The 20627-nt window shown below is 42.8% G+C and overlaps 1 long non-coding RNA gene across 3 annotated transcripts in view; it reads left to right on the top strand.

Annotated features, from left to right (window-relative positions):
• Nucleotides 1-19401, top strand: part of LOC126927390 (uncharacterized) — a 44319-nt gene extending 24918 nt beyond the window's left edge. For 2 of the 3 annotated variants that reach the window (XR_007715434.1, XR_007715433.1), the window contains exon 3: nt 19032-19401. This is a non-coding gene — a long non-coding RNA (uncharacterized LOC126927390). Of the gene's footprint in view, nt 1-14814; nt 15015-19031 lie in introns of those variants that run through there. The other variant, XR_007715435.1, reaches the window with a different exon arrangement.
• Nucleotides 19402-20627: the final 1226 nt, after the last annotated feature.

The raw sequence follows: 20627 nt of genomic DNA, 5'->3' as shown, positions 1-20627 counted from the left end.
ATGTCGCCACCATATCGAATAATGAACGGAAGATGGATTGGTTTTAGGTTAGGCTATAGTTTTCGAGCGAGCGCAGCGAGCGAGAGACGCGTAAATGTGTGTCACAAACCAACGGTTTGGCACATACGGACATTGAAACATTCGCACCAGCCCGAGGAGCCGGAAGTCTTTATCCTATTGCCTACCGACACATGTTTACGGTTTACCAATAGTTTCACATAATTAGTACCGTTTCCACCTAGTACAGTGCAATGTGATGTCCGGAATGGCTGACAAAATTAGGTAATAACACGAAATATAAGCAAGGCAATATAAGGTATATGTATAGCTTGGAAATTGTGACCTTTGCTCGCTCGCTCCGCTCGCTCGTAAAAATCTGGTCCAACCTCACAACCCATCCGCCACGTTCGCAAATTTGAAATATGTCGCAACCATATCGATAATGAACGGAAGATGGATTGGTTTTAGGTTAGGCTATAGCTTTCGTGCGAGCGCAGCGAGCGAGAGACGCGTAAATGTGTGTCACAAACCAAGGGTTTGGCACATACTGACATTGAAACATTCGCACCAGCCCGAGGAGCCGGAAGTCTTTATCCTATTGCCTACTGACAAATGTTTACAGTTTATGAATAGTTTCACATAATTAGTACTATTTCCACATATAACAGTGCAATGTGATGTCCGAAATGGCTGACAAAATTAGGTAATAGCACCAAATATAAGCACGGCAATATAAGGTATATGTACAGCTTGGAAATTGTGACCGTTGCTCGCTCGCTCAGCTCGCTCGTAAAAATCGAGTCCAACCTCACAACCGATCCGACACGTTCGCAAATATGAAATATGTCGCCATCATATCGAATAATGAACGGAAGATGGATTGGTTTTAGGTTAAGCTATAGCTTTCGTGCGAGCGCAGCGAGCGAGAGACGCGTAAAGGTGTGTCACAAACCAACGGTTTGGCACATACGGACATAGAAACATTCGCACCAGCACAAGGAGCCGGAAGTCTTTATCCTATTGCCTACTGACAAATGTTTACAGTTTATGAATAGTTTCACATAAATAGTACTATTTCCACATATAACAGTGCAATGTGATGTCCGAAATGGCTGACAAAATTACGTAATAACACGAAATATAAGCAAGGCAATATAAGGTATATGTATAGCTTGGAAATTGTGAACGTTGCTCGCTCGCTCCGCTCGCTCGTAAAAATCGAGTCCAACCACACAACCGATCCGACACGTTCGCAAATTTGAAATATGTCGCCATCATATCGAATAATGAACGGAAGATGGATTGGTTTTAGGTTAGGCTATAGCTTTCGTGCGAGCGCAGCGAGCGAGAGACGCGTAAATGTGTGTCACAAACCAACGGTTTGGCACATACGGACATTGAAATATTCGCACCAGCCCGAGGAGCCGGAAGTCTTTATCCTATTGACTACTGACAAATGTTTACAGTTTACCAATAGTTTCACATAAGTAGTACTATTTCCACATAGTACAGTGCAATGTGATGTCCGAAATGGCTGACAAAATTAGGTAATAACACGAAATATAAGCACGGGAATATAAGGTATATGTACAGCTTGGAAATTGTGACCGTTGCTCGCTCGATCAGCTCGCTCGTAAAAATCGAGTCCAACCTCACAACCGATCCGACACGTTCGCAAATTTGAAATATGTCGCCATCATATCGAATAATGAACGGAAGATGGATTGGTTTTATGTTAGGCTATAGCTTTCGTGCGAGCGCAGCGAGCGAGAGACGCGTAAAGGTGTGTCATAAACCAACGGTTTGGCACATACGGACATTGAAATATTCGCACCAGCCCGAGGAGACGGCAGTCGTTATCCTATTGCCTACCGACACATGTTTACGGTTTACCAATAGTTACACATAATTAGTACCGTTTCCTCATAGTACAGTGCAATGTGATGTCCGAAATGACTGACAAAATTAGGTACTAGCACGAAATATATGCAAGGCAATATATGGTATATGTATAGCTTGGAAATTGTGACCGTTGCACGCTCGCTCCGCTCGCTCGTAAAAATCTGGTCCAACCTCACAACCGATCCGACACGCTCGCAAATTTGAAATATGTCGCCACCATATCGAATAATGAACGCAAGATGGATTGGTTTTAGGTTAGGCTATAGTTTTCGAGCGAGCGCAGCGAGCGAGAAACGCGTCAATGTGTGTCACAAACCAACGGTTTGGCACATACGGACATTGAAACATTCGCAGCAGACCGAGGTGCCGGAAGTCTTTATCCTATTGCCTACTGACAAATGTTTACAGTTTATGAATAGTTTCACACAAATAGTATTATTTCCACATATAACAGTGCAATGTGATGTCCGAAATGGCTGACGAAATTAGGTACTAACACGAAATATATGGAAGGCAATATAAGGTATATGTATAGCTTGGAAATTGTGACCGTTGCACGCTCGCCCCGCTCGCTCGTAAAAATCTAGTCCAACCTCACAACCGATCCGACACGTTCGCAAATTCGAAACATGTCGCCACCATATCGAATAATGAAAGCAAGATGGATTGGTTTTAGGTTAGGCTATAGTTTTCGAGCGAGGGCAGCGAGCGAGAGACGCGTAAATGTGTGTCACAAACCAACGGTTTGGCACATACGGACATTGAAACATTCGCACCAGCCCGAGGAGCCGGAAGTCTTTATCCTATTGCCTACCGACACATGTTTACGGTTTACCAATAGTTTCACATAATTAGTACCGTTTCCACCTAGTACAGTGCAATGTGATGTCCGAAATGGCTGACAAAATTAGGTAATAACACGAAATATAAGCAAGGCAATATAAGGTATATGTATAGCTTGGAAATTGTGACCGTTGCTCGCTCGCTCCGCTCGCTCGTAAAAATCTAGTCCAACCTCACAACCGATCCGTCACGTTCGCAAATTTGAAATATGTCGGCACCATATCGAATAATGAACGGAAGATGGATTGGTTTTATGTTAGGCTATAGCTTTCGTGCGAGCGCAGCGAGCGAGAGACGCGTAAAGGTGTGTCATAAACCAACGGTTTGGCACATACGGACATTGAAATATTCGCACCAGCCCGAGGAGCCGGCAGTCTTTATCCTATTGCCTACCGACACATGTTTACGGTTTACCAATAGTTACACATAATTAGTACCGTTTCCTCATAGTACAGTGCAATGTGATGTCCGAAATGACTGACAAAATTAGGTACTAGCACTAAATATATGCAAGGCAATATATGGTATATGTATAGCTTGGAAATTGTGACCGTTGCACGCTTGCTCCGGTCGCTCGTAAAAATCTGGTCCAACCTGACAACCGATCCGACACGTTCGCAAATTTGAAATATGTCGCCACCATATCGAATAATGAACGGAAGATGGATTGGTTTTAGGTTAGGCTATAGTTTTCGAGCGAGCGCAGCGAGCGAGAGACGCGTAAATGTGTGTCACAAACCAACGGTTTGGCACATACGGACATTGAAACATTCGCACCAGCCCGAGGAGCCGGAAGTCTTTATCCTATTGCCTACCGACACATGTTTACGGTTTACCAATAGTTTCACATAATTAGTACCGTTTCCACCTAGTACAGTGCAATGTGATGTCCGGAATGGCTGACAAAATTAGGTAATAACACGAAATATAAGCAAGGCAATATAAGGTATATGTATAGCTTGGAAATTGTGACCTTTGCTCGCTCGCTCCGCTCGCTCGTAAAAATCTGGTCCAACCTCACAACCCATCCGCCACGTTCGCAAATTTGAAATATGTCGCAACCATATCGATAATGAACGGAAGATGGATTGGTTTTAGGTTAGGCTATAGCTTTCGTGCGAGCGCAGCGAGCGAGAGACGCGTAAATGTGTGTCACAAACCAAGGGTTTGGCACATACTGACATTGAAACATTCGCACCAGCCCGAGGAGCCGGAAGTCTTTATCCTATTGCCTACTGACAAATGTTTACAGTTTATGAATAGTTTCACATAATTAGTACTATTTCCACATATAACAGTGCAATGTGATGTCCGAAATGGCTGACAAAATTAGGTAATAGCACCAAATATAAGCACGGCAATATAAGGTATATGTACAGCTTGGAAATTGTGACCGTTGCTCGCTCGCTCAGCTCGCTCGTAAAAATCGAGTCCAACCTCACAACCGATCCGACACGTTCGCAAATATGAAATATGTCGCCATCATATCGAATAATGAACGGAAGATGGATTGGTTTTAGGTTAAGCTATAGCTTTCGTGCGAGCGCAGCGAGCGAGAGACGCGTTAAGGTGTGTCACAAACCAACGGTTTGGCACATACGGACATAGAAACATTCGCACCAGCACAAGGAGCCGGAAGTCTTTATCCTATTGCCTACTGACAAATGTTTACAGTTTATGAATAGTTTCACATAAATAGTACTATTTCCACATATAACAGTGCAATGTGATGTCCGAAATGGCTGACAAAATTACGTAATAACACGAAATATAAGCAAGGCAATATAAGGTATATGTATAGCTTGGAAATTGTGAACGTTGCTCGCTCGCTCCGCTCGCTCGTAAAAATCGAGTCCAACCACACAACCGATCCGACACGTTCGCAAATTTGAAATATGTCGCCATCATATCGAATAATGAACGGAAGATGGATTGGTTTTAGGTTAGGCTATAGCTTTCGTGCGAGCGCAGCGAGCGAGAGACGCGTAAATGTGTGTCACAAACCAACGGTTTGGCACATACGGACATTGAAATATTCGCACCAGCCCGAGGAGCCGGAAGTCTTTATCCTATTGACTACTGACAAATGTTTACAGTTTACCAATAGTTTCACATAAGTAGTACTATTTCCACATAGTACAGTGCAATGTGATGTCCGAAATGGCTGACAAAATTAGGTAATAACACGAAATATAAGCACGGGAATATAAGGTATATGTACAGCTTGGAAATTGTGACCGTTGCTCGCTCGATCAGCTCGCTCGTAAAAATCGAGTCCAACCTCACAACCGATCCGACACGTTCGCAAATTTGAAATATGTCGCCATCATATCGAATAATGAACGGAAGATGGATTGGTTTTATGTTAGGCTATAGCTTTCGTGCGAGCGCAGCGAGCGAGAGACGCGTAAAGGTGTGTCATAAACCAACGGTTTGGCACATACGGACATTGAAATATTCGCACCAGCCCGAGGAGACGGCAGTCGTTATCCTATTGCCTACCGACACATGTTTACGGTTTACCAATAGTTACACATAATTAGTACCGTTTCCTCATAGTACAGTGCAATGTGATGTCCGAAATGACTGACAAAATTAGGTACTAGCACGAAATATATGCAAGGCAATATATGGTATATGTATAGCTTGGAAATTGTGACCGTTGCACGCTTGCTCCGGTCGCTCGTAAAAATCTGGTCCAACCTGACAACCGATCCGACACGTTCGCAAATTTGAAATATGTCGCCACCATATCGAATAATGAACGGAAGATGGATTGGTTTTAGGTTAGGCTATAGTTTTCGAGCGAGCGCAGCGAGCGAGAGACGCGTAAATGTGTGTCACAAACCAACGGTTTGGCACATACGGACATTGAAACATTCGCACCAGCCCGAGGAGCCGGAAGTCTTTATCCGATTGCCTACTGACAAATATTTACAGTTTATGAATAGTTTCACATAAATAGTACTATTTCCACATATAACAGTGCAATGTGATGTCCGAAATGGCTGACAAAATTACGTAATAACACGAAATATAAGCAAGGCAATATAAGGTATATGTATAGCTTGGAAATTGTGACCGTTGCTCGCTCGCTCCGCTCGATCGTAAAAATCTAGTCCAACCTCACAACCGATCCGTCACGTTCGCAAATTTGAAATATGTCGCAACCATATCGATAATGAACGGAAGATGGATTGGTTTTAGGTTAGGCTATAGCTTTCGTGCGAGCGCAGCGAGCGAGAGACGCGTAAATGTGTGTCACAAACCAAGGGTTTGGCACATACTGACATTGAAACATTCGCACCAGCCCGAGGAGCCGGAAGTCTTTATCCTATTGCCTACTGACAAATGTTTACAGTTTATGAATAGTTTCACATAATTAGTACTATTTCCACATATAACAGTGCAATGTGATGTCCGAAATGGCTGACAAAATTAGGTAATAGCACGAAATATAAGCACGGCAATATAAGGTATATGTACAGCTTGGAAATTGTGACCGTTGCTCGCTCGCTCAGCTCGCTCGTAAAAATCGAGTCCAACCTCACAACCGATCCGACACGTTCGCAAGTATGAAATATGTCGCCGTCATATCGAATAATGAACGGAAGATGGATTGGTTTTAGGTTAGGCTATAGCTTTCGTGCGAGCGCAGCGAGCGAGAGACGCGTAAAGGTGTGTCACAAACCAACGGTTTGGCACATACGGACATTGAAACATTCGCACCAGCACGAGGAGCCGGAAGTCTTTATCCTATTGCCTACTGACAAACGTTTACAGTTTATGAATAGTTTCACATAAATAGTTCTATTTCCACATATAACAGTGCAATGTGATGTCCGAAATGGCTGACAAAATTAGGTAATAACACGAAATATAAGCAAGGCAATATAAGGTATATGTATAGCTTGGAAATTGTGACCGTTGCTCGCTCGCTCCGCTCGCTCGTAAAAATCTAGTCCAACCTCACAACCGATCCGTCACGTTCGCAAATTTGAAATATGTCGCCACCATATCGAATAATGAACGGAAGATGGATTGGTTTTAGGTTAGGCTATAGTATTCGAGCGAGCGCAGCGAGCGAGAGACGCGTAAAGGTGTGTCACGAACCAACGGTTTGGCACATACGGACATTGAAATATTCGCACCAGCCCGAGGAGCCGGAAGTCTTTATCCTATTGACTACTGACAAATGTTTACAGTTTACCAATAGTTTCACATAATTAGTACTATTTCCACATAGTACAGTGCAATGTGATGTCAGAAATGGCTGACAAAATTAGGTAATAACACGAAATATATGCAAGGCAATATAAGGTATATGTATAGCTTGGAAATAGTGACCGTTGCTCGCTCGCTCGTAAAAATCTAGCCCAACATCACAACCGATCCGACGCGTTAGCGAATTTGAAATATGTCGCCACCATATCGAATAATGAATGCAAGCTGGATTGATTTTAGGTTAGGCAATAGCTTTCGAGCGAGCGCAGCGAGCGAGAGACGCGTAAAGGTGTGTCACAAACCAACGGTTTGGTACATACGGACATTGAAATATTCGCACCAGACCGAGGAGCCGGAAGTCATTATCCTATTGCCTACTGACAAAAGTATACAGTTTATCAATAGTTTCACATAAATAGTACTATTTCCACATAGTAAAGTGCATGCAATGTGATGTCAGAAATGGCTGACAAAATTAGGTAATAACACGAAATACCTGCAAGGCAATATAAGGTGTATGTATAGCTTAGTAATTGTGATCGTTGCTCGCTCGCTCCGCTCGCTCGTAATAATTTAGTCCAACCTCACATCCGATCCGACACGTTCGCAAATTCGAAATATGTCGCCTCCATATTGAATGACTGACGCAAGAGGGATTGGATTTATGTTAGGCTATAGTTTTCGAGCGAGCGCAGCGAGCGAGAGACGCGTAAAGGTGTGTCACAATCCAACGGTTTGGTTCATACGGAAATTGAAACATTCGCACCAGCCCGAGGAGCCGGAAGTCTTTATCCTACTGTCAACTGACAAATGTTTACAGTTTACAAATAGTTTCACATAAATAGTACTATTTCCTAATAGTACAATGTAATGTGATGTCCGAAATGGCTGACAAAATTAGGTAATAACACGAAATACATGCAAGGCAATATAAGGTATATGAATAGCTTGGAAATTGTGACCGTTGCTCGCTCGCTCCGCTCGCTCGTAAAAATCTAGTCCAACCTCACATCCGATACGACACGTTAGCAAATTCGAAATATGTCACCTCCATATTGAATGACTGACGCAAGAGGGATTGGTTTTAGGTTAGGCTATTGTTTTCGGGCGAGCGCAGCGAGCGAGAGACGCGTAAAGGTGTGTCACAAACCAACGGTTTGGCACATAGGGACAATGAAATATTCGCACCAGCCCGATGAGCCGGAAGTCTTTATCCTATTGCACACTGACAAAAGTTTACAGTTTATCAATAGTTTCACATAATTAGTACTATTTCCACATAGTACAGTGCAATGTGATGTCCGAAATGGATGACAAAATTAGGTACTAGCACGAAATATATGCAAGGCAATATATGGTATATGTATAGCTTGGAAATTGTGACCGTTGCTCACTCGCTCCGCTCATTCGTAAAAATCTAGTCCAACCTCACAACCGATCCCACACGTTCGCATATTTGATATATGTCGCCACCATATCGAATAATGAACGGAAGATGGATTGGTTTTAGGTTAGGCTATAGTTTTCGAGCGAGCGCAGCGAGCGAGAGACGCGTAAATGTGTGTCACAAACCAACGGTTTGGCACATACGGACATTGAAACATTCGCACCAGCCCGAGGAGCCGGAAGTCTTTATCCGATTGCCTACTGACAAATATTTACAGTTTATGAATAGTTTCACATAAATAGTACTATTTCCACATATAACAGTGCAATGTGATGTCCGAAATGGCTGACAAAATTACGTAATAACACGAAATATAAGCAAGGCAATATAAGGTATATGTATAGCTTGGAAATTGTGACCGTTGCTCGCTCGCTCCGCTCGATCGTAAAAATCTAGTCCAACCTCACAACCGATCCGTCACGTTCGCAAATTTGAAATATGTCGCAACCATATCGATAATGAACGGAAGATGGATTGGTTTTAGGTTAGGCTATAGCTTTCGTGCGAGCGCAGCGAGCGAGAGACGCGTAAATGTGTGTCACAAACCAAGGGTTTGGCACATACTGACATTGAAACATTCGCACCAGCCCGAGGAGCCGGAAGTCTTTATCCTATTGCCTACTGACAAATGTTTACAGTTTATGAATAGTTTCACATAATTAGTACTATTTCCACATATAACAGTGCAATGTGATGTCCGAAATGGCTGACAAAATTAGGTAATAGCACGAAATATAAGCACGGCAATATAAGGTATATGTACAGCTTGGAAATTGTGACCGTTGCTCGCTCGCTCAGCTCGCTCGTAAAAATCGAGTCCAACCTCACAACCGATCCGACACGTTCGCAAGTATGAAATATGTCGCCGTCATATCGAATAATGAACGGAAGATGGATTGGTTTTAGGTTAGGCTATAGCTTTCGTGCGAGCGCAGCGAGCGAGAGACGCGTAAAGGTGTGTCACAAACCAACGGTTTGGCACATACGGACATTGAAACATTCGCACCAGCACGAGGAGCCGGAAGTCTTTATCCTATTGCCTACTGACAAACGTTTACAGTTTATGAATAGTTTCACATAAATAGTTCTATTTCCACATATAACAGTGCAATGTGATGTCCGAAATGGCTGACAAAATTAGGTAATAACACGAAATATAAGCAAGGCAATATAAGGTATATGTATAGCTTGGAAATTGTGACCGTTGCTCGCTCGCTCCGCTCGCTCGTAAAAATCTAGTCCAACCTCACAACCGATCCGTCACGTTCGCAAATTTGAAATATGTCGCCACCATATCGAATAATGAACGGAAGATGGATTGGTTTTAGGTTAGGCTATAGTATTCGAGCGAGCGCAGCGAGCGAGAGACGCGTAAAGGTGTGTCACGAACCAACGGTTTGGCACATACGGACATTGAAATATTCGCACCAGCCCGAGGAGCCGGAAGTCTTTATCCTATTGACTACTGACAAATGTTTACAGTTTACCAATAGTTTCACATAATTAGTACTATTTCCACATAGTACAGTGCAATGTGATGTCAGAAATGGCTGACAAAATTAGGTAATAACACGAAATATATGCAAGGCATTATAAGGTATATGTATAGCTTGGAAATAGTGACCGTTGCTCGCTCGCTCGCAAAAATCTAGCCCAACATCACAACCGATCCGACGCGTTAGCGAATTTGAAATATGTCGCCACCATATCGAATAATGAATGCAAGCTTGATTGATTTTAGGTTAGGCAATAGCTTTCGAGCGAGCGCAGCGAGCGAGCGCAGCGAGCGAGAGACGCGTAAAGGTGTGTCACAAACCAACGGTTTGGTACATACGGACATTGAAATATTCGCACCAGACCGAGGAGCCGGAAGTCATTATCCTATTGCCTACTGACAAAAGTATACAGTTTATCAATAGTTTCACATAAATAGTACTATTTCCACATAGTAAAGTGCATGCAATGTGATGTCAGAAATGGCTGACAAAATTAGGTAATAACACGAAATACCTGCAAGGCAATATAAGGTGTATGTATAGCTTAGTAATTGTGATCGTTGCTCGCTCGCTCCGCTCGCTCGTAATAATTTAGTCCAACCTCACATCCGATCCGACACGTTCGCAAATTCGAAATATGTCGCCTCCATATTGAATGACTGACGCAAGAGGGATTGGATTTATGTTAGGCTATAGTTTTCGAGCGAGCGCAGCGAGCGAGAGACGCGTAAAGGTGTGTCACAATCCAACGGTTTGGTTCATACGGAAATTGAAACATTCGCACCAGCCCGAGGAGCCGGAAGTCTTTATCCTACTGTCAACTGACAAATGTTTACAGTTTACAAATAGTTTCACATAAATAGTACTATTTCCTAATAGTACAATGTAATGTGATGTCCGAAATGGCTGACAAAATTAGGAAATAACACGAAATATATATAAGGCAATATGAGGTATATGTATAGCTTGGAAATTGTCATCGTTGCTCGCTCGCTCCGCTCGCTCGTAAAAATCTAGTCCAACCTCACAACCGATCCTACGCGTTCCCAAATTTGAAATAAGTCGCCGCCATATCGAATAACATACAGAAGAGTGATTGGTTTTAGGTTAGGCTATAGTTTTCTAGCGTGCAACGTGAGCGGGCGAAGCGTGAAGATGTGTCACAACCGAACGGTTTGGCACATACGGACATTGAAATATTCGAACCAGCCCGAGGAGTCGGAAGTATTTATCGAATTGCCTACTGACAAAAGAATACAGTTTATCAATAGCTTCACATAAATAGTACTATTTCCACATAGTAAATTGCAACGTGATGTCAGAAATGTCTGACAAAATTAGGTAATAACACGAAATATATGCAAGGCAATATGAGGTATATGTATAGCTTGGAAATTGTCATCGCTGCTCGCTCGCTCCGCTCGCTCGTAAAAATCTAGTCCAACCTCACAACCGATCCGACACGTTCCAAAATTTGCAATAAGTCGCCTCCATATCGTATAACGAACGCAAGAGGGAATGGTTTTTGGTTAGGCTATAGTTTTCGAGCGAGCTCAGCGAGCGAAGGACGCGTAAAGGTGTGTCACAAACCAACGGTTTGGCACATAGGGACATTGAAATATTCGCACCAGCCCGTGGAGCCGGAAGTCTTTTTCGAATTGCCTACTGACAAAGTTTACAGTTTATCAATAGTTTCACATAAATAGTACTATCTCCACATAGTATAGTGCAACATCAGGTCCGAACTCGCTGACAAAATTAGGTAATAACAGGAAATATATGCAAGGCAATATAAGGTATATGTATAGCTTGGATATGGTGATCGTTGCTCGTTCGCTCCGCTCGCTCGAAAAAATCTAGTGCAACCTCACAACCGATCCGACGCGTTCCCAAATTTGAAATAAGTCGCCACCATATCGAATAACATTCAGAAGAGGGATTGGTTTTAGGTTAGGCTATAGTTTTCGAGCGCGGACGGCGAGCGAGGGACGCGTAAATTTGTGTCACAAACCAACGGTTTGGCACATAGGGACATTGAATTATTCGCCCCAGCCCGAGGAGCCGGAAGTCGTTATCGAATTGCCTACTGACAAGAGAATACAGTTTATCAATATCGTCACATAAATAGTACTGTTTCCACATAGTAAATTGCAATGTGATGTCAGAAATGTCTGACAAAATTAGGTAATAACACGAAATATATGCAAGGCAATATGAGGTATATGTATAGCGTGGAAATTGTCATCGTTGCTCGCTCGCTCCGCTCGCTCGTAAAAATCTAGTCCAACCTCACAACCGATCCTACGCGTTCCCAAATTTGAAATAAGTCGCCGCCATATCGAATAACATACAGAAGAGTGATTGGTTTTAGGTTAGGCTATAGTTTTCTAGCGTGCAACGTGAGCGGGCGAAGCGTGAAGATGTGTCACAACCGAACGGTTTGGCACATAGGGACATTGAAATATTCGCACCAGCCCGAGGAGCCGGAAGTCTTTATCGAATTGCCTACTGACAAAAGAATACAGTTTATCAATAGCTTCACATAAATAGTACTATTTCCACATAGTAAATTGCAACGTGATGTCAGAAATGTCTGACAAAATTAGGTATTAACGCGAAATATATGCAAGGCAATATAAGGTATATGTATAGCTTGGAAATGGTGATCGTTGCTCGTTCGCTCCGCTCGCTCGAAAAAATCTAGTGCAACCTCACAACCGATCCGACGCGTTCCCAAATTTGAAATTAGTCGCCACCATATCGAATATCATTCAGAAGAGGGATTGGTTTTAGGTTAGGCTATAGTTTTCGAGCGCGCACGGCGAGCGAGGGACGCGTAAATTTGTGTCACAAACCAACGGTTTGGCACATAGGGACATTGAATTATTCGCCCCAGCCCGAGGAGCCGGAAGTCGTTTTCGAATTGCCTACTGACAAGAGAATACAGTTTATCAATATCTTCACATAAATAGTACTGTTTCCACATAGTAAATTGCAATTTGATGTCAGAAATGTCTGACAAAATTAGGAAATAACACGAAATATATATAAGGCAATATGAGGTATATGTATAGCTTGGAAATTGTCATCGTTGCTCGCTCGCTCCGCTCGCTCGTAAAAATCTAGTCCAACCTCACAACCGATCCTACGCGTTCCCAAATTTGAAATAAGTCGCCGCCATATCGAATAACATACAGAAGAGTGATTGGTTTTAGGTTAGGCTATAGTTTTCTAGCGTGCAACGTGAGCGGGCGAAGCGTGAAGATGTGTCACAACCGAACGGTTTGGCACATACGGACATTGAAATATTCGAACCAGCCCGAGGAGTCGGAAGTATTTATCGAATTGCCTACTGACAAAAGAATACAGTTTATCAATAGCTTCACATAAATAGTACTATTTCCACATAGTAAATTGCAACGTGATGTCAGAAATGTCTGACAAGATTAGGTAATAACACGAAATATATGCAAGGCAATATGAGGTATATGTATAGCTTGGAAATTGTCATCGCTGCTCGCTCGCTCCGCTCGCTCGTAAAAATCTAGTCCAACCTCACAACCGATCCGACACGTTCCAAAATTTGCAATAAGTCGCCTCCATATCGTATAACGAACGCAAGAGGGAATGGTTTTTGGTTAGGCTATAGTTTTCGAGCGAGCTCAGCGAGCGAAGGACGCGTAAAGGTGTGTCACAAACCAACGGTTTGGCACATAGGGACATTGAAATATTCGCACCAGCCCGTGGAGCCGGAAGTCTTTTTCGAATTGCCTACTGACAAAGTTTACAGTTTATCAATAGTTTCACATAAATAGTACTATCTCCACATAGTATAGTGCAACATCAGGTCCGAACTCGCTGACAAAATTAGGTAATAACAGGAAATATATGCACGGCAATATAAGGTATATGTATAGCTTGGATATGGTGATCGTTGCTCGTTCGCTCCGCTCGCTCGAAAAAATCTAGTGCAACCTCACAACCGATCCGACGCGTTCCCAAATTTGAAATAAGTCGCCGCCATATCGAATAACATTCAGAAGAGGGATTGGTTTTAGGTTAGGCTATAGTATTCGAGCGCGGACGGCGAGCGAGGGACGCGTAAATTTGTGTCACAAACCAACGGTTTGGCACATAGGGACATTGAATTATTCGCCCCAGCCCGAGGAGCCGGAAGTCGTTATCGAATTGCCTACTGACAAGAGAATACAGTTTATCAATATCGTCACATAAATAGTACTGTTTCCACATAGTAAATTGCAATGTGATGTCAGAAATGTCTGACAAAATTAGGTAATAACACGAAATATATGCAAGGCAATATGAGGTATATGTATAGCGTGGAAATTGTCATCGTTGCTCGCTCGCTCCGCTCGCTCGTAAAACTCTAGTCCAACCTCACAACCGATCCTACGCGTTCCCAAATTTGAAATAAGTCGCCGCCATATCGAATAACATACAGAAGAGTGATTGGTTTTAGGTTAGGCTATAGTTTTCTAGCGTGCAACGTGAGCGGGCGAAGCGTGAAGATGTGTCACAACCGAACGGTTTGGCACATAGGGACATTGAAATATTCGCACCAGCCCGAGGAGCCGGAAGTCTTTATCGAATTGCCTACTGACAAAAGAATACAGTTTATCAATAGCTTCACATAAATAGTACTATTTCCACATAGTAAATTGCAACGTGATGTCAGAAATGTCTGACAAAATTAGGTAATAACACGAAATATATGCAAGGCAATATGAGGTATATGTATAGCTTGGAAATTGTCATCGCTACTCGCTCGCTCCGCTCCCTCGTAATAATTTAGTCCAACCTCACATCCGATCCGACACGTTCGCAAATTCGAAATATGTCGCCTCCATATTGAATGACTGACGCAAGAGGGATTGGATTTAGGTTAGGCTATATTTTTCGAGCGAGCGCAGCGAGCGAGAGACGCGTAAAGGTGTGTCACAATCCAACGGTTTGGCACATACGGACATTGAAACATTCGCACCAGCCCGAGGAGCCGGAAGTCTTTATCCTATTGCCTACTGACAAATGTTTGCAGTTTATGAATAGTTTCACATAAATAGTTCTATTTCCACATATAACAGTGCAATGTGATGTCAGAAATGTCTGACAAAATTAGGCAATAACACGAAATATATGCAAGGCAATATAAGGTACATGTATAGCTTGGAAACTGCGATCGTTGCCCGCTCGCTCCGCTCTTACGTAAAAATCTAGTCCAACCTCACAACCGATCCGACACGTTCCCAAATTTGAAATAAGTCGCCGCCATATCGAATAACATACAGAAGGGGTTTGGTTTTATGTTAGGCTATAGTTTTCGAGCGAGCGCAGCGAGCGAAGGACGCGTAAAGGTGTGTCACAAACCAACGGTTTGGTTCATACGGAAATTGAAACATTCGCACCAGCCCGAGGAGCCGGAAGTCTTTATCCTACTGTCAACTGACAAATGTTTACAGTTTACAAATAGTTTCACATAAATAGTACTATTTCCTAATAGTACAATGTAATGTGATGTCCGAAATGGCTGACAAAATTAGGTAATAACACGAAATACATGCAAGGCAATATAAGGTATATGAATAGCTTGGAAATTGTGACCGTTGCTCGCTCGCTCCGCTCGCTCGTAAAAATCTAGTCCAACCTCACATCCGATACGACACGTTAGCAAATTCGAAATATGTCACCTCCATATTGAATGACTGACGCAAGAGGGATTGGTTTTAGGTTAGGCTATTGTTTTCGGGCGAGCGCAGCGAGCGAGAGACGCGTAAAGGTGTGGCACAAACCAACGGTTTGGCACATAGGGACAATGAAATATTCGCACCAGCCCGAGGAGCCGGAAGTCTTTATCCTATTGCCTACTGACAAAAGTTTACAGTTTATCAATAGTTTTACATAAATAGTACTATTACCACATATTAAAGTGCAATGTGATGTCAGAAATGGCTGACAAAATTAGGTAATAACACGAAATATATGCAAGGCAATTTAAGGTGTATGTATAGCTTAGAAATTGTGATCGTTGCTCGCTCGCTCCGCTCGCTCGTAATAATTTAGTCCAACCTCACATCCGATCCGACACGTTCGCAAATTCGAAATATGTCGCCACCATATCGAATAATGAACGCAAGATGGATTGGTTTTAGGTTAGGCTATTGTTTTCGAGCGAGCGCAGCGAGCGAGATACGCGTAAAGGTGTGTCACAAACCAACGGATTGGCACATACGGACATTGAAATATTCGCACCAGCCCGAGCAGCCGGAAGTCTTTATCCTATTGCCTACTGACAAATGTTTACAGTTTATCAATAGTTTCACATAAATAGTACTATTTCCACATAGTGCAGTGCAATGTGATGTCCGAAATGGCTGACAAAATTAGGTATTAACGCGAAATATATGCAAGACAATATAAGGTATATGTATAGCTTGGAAATGGTGATCGTTGCTCGTTCGCTCCGCTCGCTCGAAAAAATCTAGTGCAACCTCACAACCGATCCGACGCGTTCCCAAATTTGAAATTAGTCGCCACCATATCGAATAACATTCAGAAGAGGGATTGGTTTTAGGTTAGGCTATAGTTTTCGAGCGCGCACGGCGAGCGAGGGACGCGTAAATTTGTGTCACAAACCAACGGTTTGGCACATAGGGACATTGAATTATTCGCCCCAGCCCGAGGAGCCGGAAGTCGTTTTCGAATTGCCTACTGACAAGAGAATACAGTTTATCAATATCTTCACATAAATAGTACTGTTTCCACATAGTAAATTGCAATTTGATGTCAGAAATGTCTGAAAAAATTAGGAAATAACACGAAATATATATAAGGCAATATGAGGTATATGTATAGCTTGGAAATTGTCATCGTTGCTCGCTCGCTCCGCTCGCTCGTAAAAATCTAGTCCAACCTCACAACCGATCCTACGCGTTCCCAAATTTGAAATAAGTCGCCGCCATATCGAATAACATACAGAAGAGTGATTGGTTTTAGGTTAGGCTATAGTTTTCTAGCGTGCAACGTGAGCGGGCGAAGCGTGAAGATGTGTCACAACCGAACGGTTTGGCACATACGGACATTGAAATATTCGAACCAGCCCGAGGAGTCGGAAGTCTTTATCGAATTGCCTACTGACAAAAGAATACAGTTTATCAATAGCTTCACATAAATAGTACTATTTCCACATAGTAAATTGCAACGTGATGTCAGAAATGTCTGACAAAATTAGGTAATAACACGAAATATATGCAAGGCAATATGAGGTATATGTATAGCTTGGAAATTGTCATCGCTGCTCGCTCGCTCCGCTCGCTCGTAAAAATCTAGTCCAACCTCACAACCGATCCGACACGTTCCAAAATTTGCAATAAGTCGCCTCCATATCGTATAACGAACGCAAGAGGGAATGGTTTTTGGTTAGGCTATAGTTTTCGAGCGAGCTCAGCGAGCGAAGGACGCGTAAAGGTGTGTCACAAACCAACGGTTTGGCACATAGGGACATTGAAATATTCGCACCAGCCCGTGGAGCCGGAAGTCTTTTTCGAATTGCCTACTGACAAAGTTTACAGTTTATCAATAGTTTCACATAAATAGTACTACCTCCACATAGTATAGTGCAACATCAGGTCCGAACTCGCTGACAAAATTAGGTAATAACAGGAAATATATGCAAGGCAATATAAGGTATATGTATAGCTTGGATATGGTGATCGTTGCTCGTTCGCTCCGCTCGCTCGAAAAAATCTAGTGCAACCTCACAACCGATCCGACGCGTTCCCAAATTTGAAATAAGTCGCCGCCATATCGAATAACATTCAGAAGAGGGATTGGTTTTAGGTTAGGCTATAGTTTTCGAGCGCGGACGGCGAGCGAGGGACGCGTAATTTTGTGTCACAAACCAACTGTTTGGCACATAGGGACATTGAAATATTCGCCCCAGCCAGAGGAGCCGGAAGTCGTTATCGAATTGCCTACTGACAAAAGAATACAGTTTATCAATAGCTTCACATAAATAGTACTATTTCCACATAGTAAATTGCAACGTGATGTCAGAAATGTCTGACAAAATTAGGTAATAACACGAAATATATGCAAGGCAATATGAGGTATATGTATAGCTTGGAAATTGTCATCGCTGCTCGCTCGCTCCGCTCGCTCGTAATAATTTAGTCCAACCTCACATCCGATCCGACACGTTCGCAAATTCGAAATATGTCGCCTCCATATTGAATGACTGACGCAAGAGGGATTGGATTTAGGTTAGGCTATATTTTTCGAGCGAGCGCAGCGAGCGAGAGACGCGTAAAGGTGTGTCACAAACCAACGGTTTGGCACATAGGGACATTGAAATATTCGCACCAGCCCGTGGAGCCGGAAGTCTTTTTCGAATTGCCTACTGACAAAGTTTACAGTTTATCAATAGTTTCACATAAATAGTACTATCTCCACATAGTATAGTGCAACATCAGGTCCGAACTCGCTGACAAAATTAGGTAATAACAGGAAATATATGCAAGGCAATATAAGGTATATGTATAGCTTGGATATGGTGATCGTTGCTCGTTCGCTCCGCTCGCTCGAAAAAATCTAGTGCAACCTCACAACCGATCCGACGCGTTCCCAAATTTGAAATAAGTCGCCGCCATATCGAATAACATTCAGAAGAGGGATTGGTTTTAGGTTAGGCTATAGTTTTCGAGCGCGGACGGCGAGCGAGGGACGCGTAATTTTGTGTCACAAACCAACTGTTTGGCACATAGGGACATTGAAATATTCGCCCCAGCCAGAGGAGCCGGAAGTCGTTATCGAATTGCCTACTGACAAAAGAATACAGTTTATCAATAGCTTCACATAAATAGTACTATTTCCACATAGTAAATTGCAACGTGATGTCAGAAATGTCTGACAAAATTAGGTAATAACACGAAATATATGCAAGGCAATATGAGGTATATGTATAGCTTGGAAATTGTCATCGCTGCTCGCTCGCTCCGCTCGCTCGTAATAATTTAGTCCAACCTCACATCCGATCCGACACGTTCGCAAATTCGAAATATGTCGCCTCCATATTGAATGACTGACGCAAGAGGGATTGGATTTAGGTTAGGCTATATTTTTCGAGCGAGCGCAGCGAGCGAGAGACGCGTAAAGGTGTGTCACAATCCAACGGTTTGGCACATACGGACATTGAAACATTCGCACCAGCCCGAGGAGCCGGAAGTCTTTATCCTATTGCCTACTGACAAATGTTTGCAGTTTATGAATAGTTTCACATAAATAGTTCTATTTCCACATATAACAGTGCAATGTGATGTCCGAAATGGCTGACAAAATTACGTAATAACACGAAATATAAGCAAGGCAATATAAGGTATATGTATAGCTTGGAAATTGTGACCGTTGCTCGCTCGCTCCGCTCGCTCGTAAAAATCTAGTCCACCCTCACAACCGATCCGACACGTTCGCAAATTTGAAATATGTCGCCACCATATCGAATAATGAACTCAAGATGGATTGGTTTTAGGTTGGGCTATTGTTTTCGAGCGAGCGCAGCGAGCGAGAGACGCGTAAAGGTGAGTCACAAACCAACGGTTTGGCACATAGGGACAATGAAATATTCGCACCAGCCCGAGGAGCCGGAAGTCTTTATCCTATTGCCTACTGACAAAAGTTTACAGTTTATCAATAGTTTTACATAAATAGTACTATTACCACATATTAAAGTGCAATGTGATGTCAGAAATGGCTGACAAAATTAGGTAATAACACGAAATATATGCAAGGCAATATGAGGTATATGTATAGCTTGGAAATTGTCATCGCTGCTCGCTCGCTCCGCTCGCTCGTAAAAATCTAGTCCAACCTCACAACCGATCCGACACGTTCCAAAATTTGAAATAAGTCGCCTCCATATCGTATAACGAACGCAAGAGGGAATGGTTTTAGGTTAGGCTATAGTTTTCGAGCGAGCGCAGCGAGCGAAGGACGCGTAAAGGTGTGTCACAAACCAACGGTTTGGCACATACGGACATTGAAATATTCGCACCAGCCGCTGGAGCCGGAAGTCTTTTTCGAATTGCCTACTGACAAAGTTTACAGTTTATCAATAGTTTCACATAAATAGTACTATCTCCACATAGTATAGTGCAACATCAGGTCCGAACTCGCTGACAAAATTAGGTAATAACAGGAAATATATGCAAGGCAATATAAGGTATATGTATAGGTTGGAAATGGTGATCGGTGCTCGTTCGCTCCGCTCGCTCGTAAAAATCTAGTCCAACCTCACAACCGATCCGACACGTTCCAAAATTTGAAATTAGTCGCCGCCATATCGAATAACATACAGAAGAGATTTGGTTTTAGGTTAGGCTATAGTTTTCGAGCGAGCGCAGTGTGCGAGCGACGCGTAAAGGTGTGTCACAAACCAACGGTTTGGCACATAGGGACATTGAAATATTCGCCCCAGCCCGAGGAGCCGGAAGTCTTTATCCTATTGCCTACTGACAAAAGTTTACAGTTTATCAATAGTTTTACATAAATAGTACTATTACCACATATTAAAGTGCAATGTGATGTCAGAAATGGCTGACAAAATTAGGTAATAACACGAAATATATGCAAGGCAATTTAAGGTGTATGTATAGCTTAGAAATTGTGATCGTTGCTCGCTCGCTCCGCTCGCACGTAATAATTTA

The sequence above is a fragment of the Bombus affinis genome, unplaced genomic scaffold (assembly GCF_024516045.1).
Source record: "Bombus affinis isolate iyBomAffi1 unplaced genomic scaffold, iyBomAffi1.2 ctg00000097.1, whole genome shotgun sequence".
NCBI classification, from domain to species: domain Eukaryota; kingdom Metazoa; phylum Arthropoda; class Insecta; order Hymenoptera; family Apidae; genus Bombus; species Bombus affinis.
The sequence above is the reverse complement of the archived record's forward strand: the minus strand, read 5'-3'. Positions and strand labels throughout refer to the sequence as shown.